The sequence below is a fragment of the Lutra lutra genome, chromosome 1 (genome assembly GCF_902655055.1).
Source record: "Lutra lutra chromosome 1, mLutLut1.2, whole genome shotgun sequence".
In the NCBI taxonomy this organism is placed as follows: Eukaryota; Metazoa; Chordata; class Mammalia; order Carnivora; family Mustelidae; genus Lutra; species Lutra lutra.
This window is the reverse complement of record NC_062278.1, coordinates 142,293,014-142,305,194: the sequence shown is the minus strand read 5'-3', so window position 1 is coordinate 142,305,194 and position 12,181 is coordinate 142,293,014.

The window sequence follows — 12,181 nt, the reverse complement described above, 5'->3', positions numbered from 1 at the left end:
AAACTTTTTTTTTTTTTTGGGTGAAACTATAGTAGTTACGCATAGTTAATATTCACATAGTGCTAAAAGTATGTGATAAAAAGTTGTCTTCTTAACTCTAACTTTTAATACCCCAAATCTCCTCCCAAGAGATAATGGCCATCACTGTTTCTTACGTATCCTTCTAGAGCTATGGAGGCGGAGGGGTAGCTTACACGTAAGCACCAGTGAACTATCTGAAATGAAACAAATTTCACTAGAATTAATAACTTTGGGAAAAACTGCTCAATCTTCATTGATCCAGTGTTTCTACCCTGCCCCTTGTGTAACTCACATTCTTCCTTTTCTCATCCTCTTTTAATTAAATTTTAACGCTTTTGTATTTCTAGGTTAAGAATTCAGGAGAGGGATAAGGCAGGCAGCTTCCGCCAGTACACTCCCACTGGCTAATAAAGGAGGCTCTGACTGCACACATTAGGTGAGTTTGGCAGGATGATGATTTGGGAAGGGAGAGAAGGTGGGGAATAGCATTTATTCAGCACCTACTATTTGACAGGCACTGGAAAATACAACCTCATATGGTTGAGTGTTTTATTTCCAGTTTGTAGACAAGCACACAGCAGCGAGGGAAGTTATGCAAATTGCCTAAGTCCCAGCTTGTCTGTTTCCCAAGCTCTCTCGAACGTGCTTCCTCCCGCAGTGGGAACTGCGTCGGGCCAGACCTGTGACTCCACCGGTAGGGACAGATGAACATGGTCTGGGGCAGATTTGGTTCCTTGCAGGATGCTTTGTCTTGATCTCTGTGGTCCTCCTGCAATTGCATGTGATCGAGAGAGTGAATGGGTTCAACACAAAAACATACAGAGCAGGCTGTGCTGCTGGGATTCCCAGGCACCCAGTTTTAGTGGAAAGTGGGAAATCTAGAGCCGACGTTTGTGAGAGACCCCAGGTGAGTGGTTCAGAAGTCATCAGAAAACACGAGATCCTCAAACGAGGGGGAAGGTGAGAAGACATGCCAGAAATCCAGGAATCCGATTCAGTCGGTGGGTGTGAAAGGCTGCCCTCGGGGCCTACGGGATTCAAACCTGAGCTAAGGGAGAAAATTCAGAAAGAAGGGTTTTGGCATGGAATGCTCTAGAATCTGAAGATGAGCTTCTAGAGGACACTATTGGCTTTGATATTTGGAAGAGTGGGTTCAGAAAAGTGGTAGAAAGGAAGAGAGATTGTGTGTGTGTCTAAGGCGGGAGTGGGAAGAGAAAAAGAGAGCAGGAGAGGGAGACAGAAGTCAACATAATGTTCACGTTCACCTTGTGTCTTGTTTTTGGTCTACAGCAACTCTATGAAGTTAGATTCACCAGCCTCTGTTCTGAAGCCTGGCATTTCTCCCAAGAGCACCTATCCTGCCTAATGAGGGCAACTCAAGTGAATCCACGGGAAAGAAAAAGCAAAGTGATATTGTAAGTTTATCCAGCCTGAAATGCAAGGAATGTGCCTGCAATTCTGAATCATAAATGTATCAATGCATTATTTTATGGAATAGAGATGTGTTCTGCCCAAATTGGCTGTGAAGCGAATAAACATTATTTTTCTTCTGAATTCAGCGATAAAATGACCAGAAATCTTCCCGTGAGGATTGGGTGGGGGGAAAGAAAGAAAAGAGATAAAAAGCAGAAACTTGTTGCTGAAGGGAAAAGAAGAAATGGGCACGGAGCTGGCTTTGGTGGGCTTGTGAAGGACAGAGGTGAGGTCCCAGAGGTGTTGCTTTCTTTCACATACCTCAGCCTGTAAGGCTCACTCACATTTCCTCCTGCTTTGTTCTCCTGGTTTTCCATCTGAGGGGCTATTAAATCCAAGAGAGCTGTATGTAATATTTTGCTTTACCGGGGTATGGGTTGTATAAAACCAGTAATTTCCTACATCATCAACTGGTAAATCTCCAATTATATATATCAAGTTTCCTTGGACTGGGAGGTCAGATCCCACAGTGGTTTAGCCCATGAGCTTTGCAGCCACACAGATCTGGGTTTGAGACCCAGCTCAGCTACCTAGCAGTTATGTGAGTTTGGGTCGATTAAAACCTCTGGGTCTCAGTTTCCATACCCATATGATGAAGATAATACACATCTCATGGGGTTTTAGGAAGGGTTAAATGAGATGATACATATACATATAATACATATATTTTTATAAGTGTGTTCCATGCCCTGTGCTGAGTATTTACATAGTAGTGATCATGGTAGTGATTATGGTGATAATGATGATTATTACGATGATGATAATAGTAATATAGTATCTTGTCCTAGTAGAATACCCCTTTTATTCATTAAACACACACACACACACACACACACCAATAAAGGGGAAAAAGAAGTCCTAAATGTTCTGCCACAGAAATCTATTTTGTTGCCCAAATGCACACAGTTTTCAGCTTTCCAGAATTTCAAGCCTTGGACATAAGTACTTCTAAAAGAATTTTATTCCCAATTAGAATGCTAACTTAAAAAAAAAAATCTACAGATAAGAAATGCTATCATATGCTTGAGACCCCCCACCTTAGGCAAGTCACATCACCACCCAAGAATGCTCAGGGTCTTGCTAGTTTGTTAGTCAAACAAAACATGGCAAGAACCCTGGAATGTGTGTGCTGGCCCAAGGGCACCTGTTTGCCCACGTGATTGTCAAGGAAGTCACTTGTCTTACAGGGTGTGGCAGGAAGGTTTAGGAGGAAGGATTCAGAACCCTGACAAGGTCACTCCTTCACTGGGTGACCTTGGGCAAGTTACTGAACCTTTCTGTTGCCTTGCCTGTAAACTGGGGCTGATTATGTCTCTCCCACAGGGCTTATCCTAGGGATAGAGGTGAGAAAAGGACATGAATATAAGGAAACTGGCTTGGAGTTAACGCAATGGCGATTCCTGGCTTCCCCTTCTCCGAGCACCTGGTGCAATCTTTACCAGTAATTCAGAATATAGATTACTGCAGTTTTCACCACGAGCAGCCAGAAACAGTGACACACGTACCCAAACTGTAGGCGGCACTGGAATCATGTGGAGAGCAAACTCTCGCATCAGAATAGGAGATCCGTTCCAATTACAGTAACTTGACTATGTTGTTAATAGCTAACCTCAAAGAATCATCATCATACGGTGAAATGTATCAGTGCTGCACTGCCTGTTACTAATCTGTCATCACCACTTTCTATCGTTCCCTTGCCTTTGGAACCCCACCGCCAGGATGGATGTCTCTGTCCCTCATTTAATCAGTTCCTTGTGAATGCCCGGAATCCTCTGGCTTTTCTCTCCGCCTCCGGACTATGTGGCCCTGCACAGTCCATTCTTGGCCGCCTGTCTGCCTTTTTTTCCTGTGCCTGAGCAGCTGGACATTGCTGGAGAAAGCCATTCAAGCTGGATGACTAGTTTCAGTTTCTTTTAAAAGGCTCAGAGCTCCCCTTTCCACGTGGGCGTCCCACACTGGCCACTTCCCCCTTTCTGAGATGACCATTTCATGTTTTCTCTCTTCTCAAACCTCCCACGCTTCCCTCTCTGCCTCCTGGAAAGTGATTCTGCTTCATTCTTTACTCCGAAAATAGAAGCTGTCCGATGGTGACTCCCTCCGCTCCTCGTCGCCAAATCAGTGATCTTCCTGCCTCTGCACCAGCCCCTGGGATCCTCCCTCCTGCTACGACAGAGCCCCTTCCCACTGCAGGGTGGCGGCCATGCGCTCCGTCTAAGTGCTGCTTCAACTTCAGGGCACACATGAGTCACCTGAGGGAGCTTGTTAAATGCAGAGCCGGGTCCAACAGGTCTGGACCTGAGAGTTTGCATATCTAACAAGCTCCCAGGTGATGCCCACGCACTGAGTACCAAGACTGATTCTTATCCCTTCATTCTTTTTCTGGTCATTTTCATCATCATAAGGAGTCTCTAGCATATTTCAGTTTTAAGACCTCTCTTTTGATCAGATCTCCCACATTTTCTATATCTCCTCTCAAAACAATTCTCTTTTTTTTAAAAGAAGATCTTATTTATTTATTTATTTAAGAAAGAGAGTGTGTGAGTGTGCAGGGGGAAGAGTAGAGGGAGGGGCAAGCAGACTCCGTCCTGAGCTTGGAACCCATTACGGGGCTTGATCTTAGGACCCTGAGATTATAACCTGAGCTGAAATCAAGAGCTTAACTGACGGAGCCACCCAGGCACCCCAAAGGGAGTTAGTTTTTTGTTTGTTTGTTTGCTTTTTAGTAGGCTCTGCACCCAGCATGGAGCCCAAGGCAGGGCTTGAACTCATGACCTTGAGAGCAAGACTGAGCTGAGATCAAGAGTCCCACACTTAACCGACTGAGCCACCCAGGGGCTCCTAAAACAATTCTTATTGAAGGAATTTTCTACCTAGGCTGCCTATATCCATCCAAGTTTCATCTCCTTTGTTATGTCTTGATTTTCCTTCTGATTTTAAAAGTAATACACACTCATTATAAAAAAAAAACTTAAGCTTATCAAAATATATCACACAGAAAATAAACCCTCGTTCCCTCTTATGTAAGGCTTACTTACAATCTGTTTTTCACATTAAATTTTTTTTAGTTTGGAGAAATATTTACATATAGAAAAGTACAGATGATGATATAACAGACATCCTGAGTTTTCAGCCACCCAATATGTGTTAACATTTGTCATAGTTATTGGCTTTATAACTCCTTAAAAAAAGAACATGTCATTAGAGGTAAGACTGAAGTCTTGTCTGTCTCCCTAGTGTTGTTCCCTCCTCTCCTGAAAGGCAGCATGAGGTTGGTGTGCACGTTTATTGGGCCCAGATCAGCTGCAAGCGTCAGGAGCACCAACATGGCAGGGTCTAAAGAAGACAGAAATGGACTTCTGTCTGCATGGAAGTCTGGATGTCATGGTCGTTCAGTGCTCTGTGGTATCGGGGACCCAGGCCTCTCCGTCTTGGAGCCCCAGCATCTCGCTGTCTAAGGTAGCAGGTCCAGATCTCGCAGTTCAGCAGCAGGAAGGAAATTGAACTGTGGAATGGCTGAGAGGTTGCCCTTGGGTGAACTCTACTTTGTCCACACTTCTGCTTATGGTCCATCTGTCATTCCAGCTTCTCTGTCAGCCTCGTAATTCCTCAGAATATTTCATCTGCCAATGGCATTTTTTCCCCCACCAATGTATAGATTATGTTATTTTTAAGACAAACATTTTAAAGTCAATGTATTAAAATGTCATCTCTGGATATTTGAATTGGGACTGTTTGGTCAGCCATTTGGTTCATCCACAAGGCTTGTTCCTGCCCATCGTTCTCTTCCCATTTTACCCATTTTACACGTGCTCTGCATCACATCATCCTCTCCTGGAATCATATTTCTTTCCATACACAGATTCCCAACTTCACGGCTACATTCTGGATACTAAGCTTTCCTGAATATGTGTCTGGTATGTCCAATGGCCTGACATTTCTAAATGGACGTATCTGAGGCACTTTGATCTCAACAGGTTCAAAACTGAACTTGTTCTTGCTCCATATTCTCTTGGGTGTGGCCCTTGTCACTGTGGTCCCAGCTGGCTCACCAGCACCACACCTACATTCCAGACCTCGGAACATGCAAAGAGGGAGTGTAAGGCCAGCAGCTTCCTTTCACAGGATGAGATCTAGAATTTGCTGCTGTCCCTTTTGCTCACTTCCTTTGGCACTGGTATTCGTTACTGCTGTGTAGTTAGGGCACTTCAAAACTTAGCGGCTGAAAGCGATACCATTTATCATTGCTCACAAATACAAGGATCACGTGGACAGCTTACCTGGTCTCAGTGGGGTTGATGCATGCAACTGCTATCAGCACAGGTACATGGTTCTGCTGGTCTTGGCTCGGCTGTCTGGGCCTTTGGGGGATGGATTGGTCTAGGATTGTCTCAGCTCATCTCCACGTGGTCTCTCATCTTCTGACAGCCTAGCCTGGGATGTATTTTCAAGGCATGGAAGGGTTCCAGGAGCTTGAAACCAGCACAAGATCACTTTCCCCACAGTCTACTGGCCAAAGCAAGTTGTGAGGCCAGCTCCAATTCAAGGGGCGAGGGAAAAAAAGGACTTTTTTTTTTTTTTTTTTTTCCCATGGAAGAAGCTGCAAAAATGTGAATACTGGAAGGATTGAGATTTGGGACCATTTTTTATAGTGGACCTATCACAGGAAGACTGGGGAATTTAGTTTCTAGCCAGGTCACATGCCCAGCAAAAACTTGATGGTTCCGTTTATAAAAGTAAGAAAGGGAGAATGGGTATTAGGGATAATTTATAGACTCTGCCTCAAAAGGAATTATAGTTCCCTATTCATCTTCCCTAAATGGAAGCTACACTCTGAATCTCTTGCTATAAATAATAATATTATCATTCTGACAAAATTTCTGTTCTTAACTAGTGCACAAATTTTCAATTTCCCTGGACTCTGGTGATCTAGCAACTTACTCCTTGACCTCTTAGTCCATAAAACAAATCAAATTAAGGTGCTTACAAACATTTTGAGAATTTAATACATCTAGTCTTTGGACTAATTTTGAAGTGCCTAGGAAAGCAGTATTTTTTTTTACCTAGAACCTACTTTTTCTCTATTTTACTCCACTATTTAAAAAATCCCAAACAATACCATTACCATTCCTCCAAAGTCGAACAGACCAAATCTGGATTGACAAGTACATCCTGGTATTTTATTACAAACCACTAAGAACACAGAACAATTTGGGGATTCTTTAATAGGGACAGATGTTTTACGTTTAAGTAAAAATGCATAGTCATGCTTGAATTTAAAGTAATTTCCTCATTATTGTTTAAAGCGAATGGGGTCTCCTAGGGATTAATAACAGCTTCTGGAGTTTCTCATCCTAGGTTTTGAATAACTGTCCATAAGCTGCTCTGATTTTTAAGTCATGGTGGTAGGAAGCTGTCTGGTGAACATGTAGTCATGAGCTGTCCATCTAAAGGACAGAGGCTCAAACTGTCCAGTTGCACGGTGATGCCCATCTTCATTTGTTTGCAGTAGTTCCAAGGGAGAGACTGAACAATGAAGAATGTTATCATCTTGCTTCTAGACAAGCCCGACAGAGGTGGGCTGTACCAGGCGAGCGTGACCTCTTTCTGCCCCTTTGTACTGTTCTTGCACGACAGATTAAGTAGAAGAATCTGGCTGGGTGTTTCTCAGTGTGCTCAGTGGCACCAACTGGAAAGCATCTGTTACTTTTCTGTTGCATAGCTTGACAGAATTTCTCAGGAGGTCCAGATATCCTATAAGCCAGGACGTGATTGTCATCCTGAACTCTGACCTCCCATCCAATATTTAAAAAGGTGGCTGAGAGCCCAATGTTGTGTGGGAGGAGGGGATGATGTGAGGGTGGGGTTAGGAATCTCGCCAGCTCCAAAAGATGCCGAGGTGACTGGGTAAGGTTTATTCTGTAACCAGCACTGAAAGCCCCAACACCAGGAGACCCGGAGCAGCTGGGGTTCGTCTCCACTTTGACGATATGGATTTACGAACAGGGAAGAGACAGATGATCTCATTATGTCCTCCATTTTCCTGTGTGGCTCTGATACAGTAAGAGATTTTAAAATTCAGGAATTTCCCTTCAAAGAACATCCTCTCAAAAAGTGATTTATGCATAAGAGTACCTCAGAGAAAGGCATACATACCTTGAGTCATGTTTGCAGACATAAAGGAAGATTGCGAGGTGGCTTAAATCACTAATACGCCTCCGAACCAGGGGATGAGTGAAGATGGCTGGGTGTGAGAGCCATAGAGAGTGGTGAGGATTCTTCAGACTGTAGGCTGTGTATCTCTTTTAAAAGGATAACTGTACCACAGGGAAAACACTCCAAACTGGCCCTGTGCAATGCCTGAGACGTGATGCTAAAAGTTATATTAGCACAAAAGCTCGAATGACCAACAGCCCTGGTTTGTCCCAGACTGAGGGCGTTCCTGAGACATAGAACTTTCTATTTTAAAACAAGGTATAAATAAAATCTTAAAAAAAAAAAAAAAGGGAGAGGGTAGTGGGGTTATGGACATTGGGGAGGGTATGTGCTATAGTGAGTGCTGAGACGTGTGTAAACCTGGCGATTCACAGACCTGTATCCGTGGGGCTAATAATACATTATATGTTTATAAAAAAAGAAAAAAATTAAAAAAAAAAAAAAAAAAAGAAGGGGCGTGCCTGGGTGGCTCAGTTGGTTAAGTGTCTGCCTTCGGTTCAGGTCATGATCTTGGGGTCTTAGGATCAAGCCCCAAGTTGGGCTCCCAGCTCTGGGGGAAGTCTTCTTCTCCCTCTGCCCTCCACCCTTCCACTCCACTGGTGGTCTCTCTCTAATAAATAAATCTTAAAAATAAAATAAAATAAAACCAGGGTAAGTCCTGGCCAAACTGGGATGAGTTGCTCACCCTAACCCACATTACCAATTCACATGATGAATGTGAGAGTGAAAGGTGCCTCGTGGAGAGGGCATGTTTCCAGGCTCAGAGAGGGGGTCAGCTCTCCACAGTTGTACAGATGTAGTACTAAGGCAGGTCCTCAGAGGCCAAGCTGCCCTGAGCCCCTGAGAGTGTCAACTCCAAGAGATTCCAGATCTGATGTATCTTTCAGTGCTATGGTTCAGAATATAGTCACCCTATATCTGCTCCAGATTCCTCTGAGGACAGCTGTAGGACTCCTTTAGGTCACAAGGTATGCCCCATGGCATGAGAGATTCTGCCCCACATACCAGAGAGCCCCATACGGAAGGGACATCTTGACAGTGTTATAAAGCCACCTTGAAATAAAACAAAGCCACCTTGAAATAAAATGCATATAGGTAGGTGAGGATCTTCTGCGAGGGCTTTTTGTTCTGCGAGGGCTTTTTGTACAACTGTTTTTGGTGTCAACTATGGACATACTTCTTTTTAAAACACAACTTAGAGACATTTAAAAACTGCCATGCCTGGCAATAATTAATGGCCCCTTTTATTGCAGTGCTGAGATGCAGAGAAGTTCAGGTTCTTCCAAGGGACATGTTTCCAACAGTGGTAAAGTCTTAATGGTCACAAATCTCTAAGATTAGAAGTATTGTTTGATCTCTGCACATTTCCTTCAACATTTTTTTCCAATTATTGAAGATGGCAAAATTCCCACTACCCAGAAAGTGTATGGCACCTTGACTCTAAGACTGAATTGACACTGTGTTTCTACAGTATGATCTCATAGTTAGAAGAAAGGTGCCTGTGGTTTTGCTTTAGCAAGCCTCTCGTGTCACATACTTGGGTCAAAATCTCACTTTGGTACCCTGATCATTGTGCATAAATGAGGGCCACTGTCTTAGTCTGTCCAGGATGCTACAACAAAACACCACAGACTAGGTGGCTTATAAACCATAGAAATTTACTTCTCATGGTTCTGGAGACTGGAAGTCTAAGATCAGGGTGTCAGCACTGCTGGGTTCCAAGGAGGGCCCTCTTCCTGGCTGCAGACCACTGACTTCTCACTGTGTCCCCACATGATGGAAAGGAGACAGAGAGCCCTATGAGGTCTCTTTTGTTAAGAGTACTAATCCCAACCATGAGAGCTCTGCTCTTATAACCTAATCACCTCCCCAAAGCCCTGCCTCCTAATACCATCACCTTGGGAATAAGATTTCAACATATGAATGACTAGGGGTTGGGTGTTCAAGGGGAGGATACAAATATTCAGACCATGACAGCCTACACCTCGAAGGCTTTGCTGAGATTTTATTAAGTAACTTACGGCCTGGTACACAGTTATTCTGAATAAATATTTCCTTTCTTTCTAATTCCCAAACCAGTGTTATAGGATGAACTTCTAGGTTGACTCTCTAATCTTGGAATAAGAAGAGAAGATCGACTACTTCTACTCTTGCTATCTACAATGGATTCCTGAGGAAGAGATGAGGTCTGTTCTATTTATTTGTAGTTTTATGACAAATTAAGGACATAACCTTCTGAATTATTTAAGATTTCAAACTACTTTCTCAATGACCAGTGGTTTTTCCTCTGTCAAGGATCTGCCAACATTTTATTAAAACAAATCTATAAAAAAAATACTATAACCAGCAATAGCTGGCATGGAAAGTCAAATATTAAGGTATAAAATCACCCTGAATTTTAGAAATGCTATCCCCATGATCATTAGTGAAATGACTTAAGCTTTCTCAGTGCTAAACTACTCCCAAATCTTATTTTACAAACATTTTTGAAAACTTACTGGAATTGTATTGCTGCTGTGGTTATAGATTTCAAGTAAAATTACCATGTTATCTGGAATCTAGACTCAACAGGCTCAACCAAGGATTTGCTGCTCTCTCTGGAGTTTCTCTAGCTTTCACATTTTGAGGGAAGGGTACATTTGTTTGTCATTAAGTATTTAGATTTCATAAACATGGGGAAAGAAATTTTATAGACTTCCTATCAAATTGACATAAAATCTAAAGATGACTCATGGGAAAGCAAGCACAGATTTGTGACAGGATTTCCTACTAGAACTGTTATGATCTCTGGCTTCCAAATAACACACATTTTTAAATGATCTGAAATACACCCAGTTATGAGATGTAGATGTAATATGTTGGATATATCACTTAAAATGTGCCCAACTGGAGTTGACATTTTAAAAGTAGAAAAGCAAATTGAATTTAAATGCTGTCAATAAAAGTCAGTATTAACATCACAAGTCTGGTTAAACAATCAAAGGCAAAAAAATCAGTTTAACAATTAATATTATTATATTATAATATATTAATATAATACATTAATGAGGCTCAGTGCTTTTAGGATTGAATTTTTAAACCCAAGGTATTAAAGTAAACATAAACTTTAGTGGTTAGAAAGTCTATAGAAAATAACACATTCTGGGTAATTTTCTAATAATTACTCTTGTATTATATTAATTTTATTTTAAAAGAAAGAGATGTTAAGCAACAGGTATCAGACTCCCCACCGCCCCAAGTCTTTAGTGTTCTATATATCAGGGACCGGTAAACTACAACTCACAGGCCAAATTTGGCTATTGATTGTTTTGATAAATTGTTTTAAATTGTTTTACTGGAACACAGCTATGCCCATTCACATGAATGGTCTATAGTCCCCTTTGCTATGAGCATAGGGTTGAATAGTTGCAACAGAGACCATATGGTGTCTGGTATGCTGGAAAATGTTTTCAAATAATATGAATGGTAAAATCATTATTAAAAAGAGAAAAAAATACCCCTAGGTACTCTGGTTTAAAAGTTACCTTTTCAGGGCACCTGGGTGGCTCCATTGTTAAGCGTGTTCCTGTGGCTCAGATCATGATCCTGGAGTCCTGAGATAGAGTCCCAAGCCAGGCTCCCTGCTCGGTGGGAAGCCTGCTTCTCCCTCTCCCGCACCCCCTGCTTGTGTTCCCTGTCTCTCTGTCAAATAAATAAATAAAATCTTAAAAAAAAAAAAAGTTACCCTCTCAATATTTGAACAATATTTTCTTTAGGACTTCTCTAACCACAAAAATGGTACCTTTGGAATAAAGATTTTAAATCTGAATCAGAACTATTTAGAGGTGAATGATTTCCATTTGTAAATCCCACTACTTAGCAGTAAAGATGTTCCTTCAATGAGACCAAGTGGTATGGTGGGCTTGTAACTGTAATTAGTGAAAGCAGGAGTTTTCAACATGCCCTGTAACACAAAGAACCCTGAATTTTGGTCAGTGTTATCAGTGTGTTTTTCAAACTGCACCACATAGAAGTCTCCTCTGCCTCCTATAGCTGGTTACCTAAAATAGTCTGAAGGTCAAAGCCAGCCAGACATACCCTTGTCACTGAATGTGTTGACCATGAGTGATACATTTGAGTTTATTTCTTCCACTAACATTATGGAGAAAAAAACAAAACATACCTAAAATAGTCTGAAGGTTAAAGTAAGATATACATACCCTTGTCAGTGAATGTGTTGACCATGACTGATGCAACTGAGTTTACTTCTTCCACCAAAATTATGGAAAAAAACCCACAACCAAAACTCAAAGGTAATCACTGTAACAATTGTAAAAAGGAAAAAGGAGAGAAATAAATTCAAGTGGTCAAACGCAATGATAGCTCAGCTCAGACTTGACTTTTACTAGAAGCTATTTTTGGAGTCTCATATTTTAATTGTTGAGTAAAGAAGGCTGTAACAGAAAGCATGTCTATGAGAAAGTAACGTCCAGCT